This window comes from Myotis davidii, unplaced genomic scaffold, assembly GCF_000327345.1.
Source record: "Myotis davidii unplaced genomic scaffold, ASM32734v1 scaffold1717, whole genome shotgun sequence".
NCBI lineage: Eukaryota > Metazoa > Chordata > Mammalia > Chiroptera > Vespertilionidae > Myotis > Myotis davidii.
The window spans coordinates 157,309-158,613 of record NW_006287955.1 but is presented as its reverse complement, the minus strand read 5'-3'; positions in this window follow the sequence as shown (position 1 = coordinate 158,613).

Sequence of the window (1,305 nt, the reverse complement as noted above, 5' to 3'; positions counted from 1 at the left end):
CCGCCCCCTCCCCGGGAAGCACCCTCAGTGGAGCCGGGGCATGTGTGACTCAGTTATCATGGACCACTCGCGACCGCAGGCACACCATCACCAGCTGCGTGGGGTGGCTGCGCTGCCCACCCTGGGTCCCCTCAGACGCTGCGACGCCACCAGCAGGTAGCACCCAGCACTCAGATCCAGTGACACACGAGCCTGCCCCACGCCTCCGAGCCACGGCTGCTCCCAGGATGGGGTCAGGGAACCAGAGGGGAGCCTAGAACGTTCTGTCCCGTGAAAGAGGATGGGCGCGTGGGAGAGGCCGCCCCAGCTGACTGGGCAATGGGAGCAGGATCACCCCCAGCGCAGGGAGGGAAGAACCACCCCCCCACACACACACACACACAGGACCACCGCAGTCCCAGCGTCACCATGAGTAATGCGGGCGCGGGGGCGGCCCCCTCGGAGCAGACTGGCCTCGGGGAGGAGGACAGAGCCGCGACCCTCACACAGCAGCTGACGCAGGCAGAGCCACGGTGCCAGGGGAGTGGGCGCCGCTGAGTAACAGGACAGTCACAGCCTCCAGCTCCATCCCCAGGGGCTTGTCAATTACACACGGAAACAGTCACTGCAGAGGAGACTTGGCAGCCGCCACCTTAAGCCAACGTCATCGGCGACGAACAAGCCACAGTCAAGGCCACCTGGTGCCAGGCACCAGGCCACTGCTTCAGGTCTGTGACCCTCCCACCAATCGCGGTGACCCTCCCGCCAAATGCGCGTGGGAGAAGCTCAGACAGCAGCTGAGGGTCTCCTGAAGGCACCACGTCGGGAAGCAAAGGCCGCGGAGCTGTCCCCACAGGCACGGGGCCCAGATGGCAGGCCTCGGCCCAGCCGGCGTGGCTCAGTGGCCGAGTGTTGACCTACGGACCAGATCACAGCTCGATCCTCAGTGTGGGGCGTGCAGGAGGCAGCCGATCCATGATTCTCTCTCATCGACGTTTGTCTCTCTTCCTCTCTGAAATCAATAAAATGTATTTTTTTTTAAAAGGTATCAAATTCACTCAGCAAAGGAGAGGCGCGTGTCCCGGTGGGAAGCTGGACCACGCCCGGCAGGAGGGGGCCGGGTGGCCGCACCTCCCCTGGCGTGTGACTGGCTCGCCCCTCGGGGGCAGTGTGACAGGTGCATCATAACCAGGAGAGCGTCTTCGTGACCCAGCAGCACCGCGGAGGCACTTACCGCACACGAAGGACAGGAGCAAGGTCATTCCCCCCGCAAGTGGCAAACCTGGAACAACCTGCACTTCCGCCGGCAGGACCGCGGCCTCGACC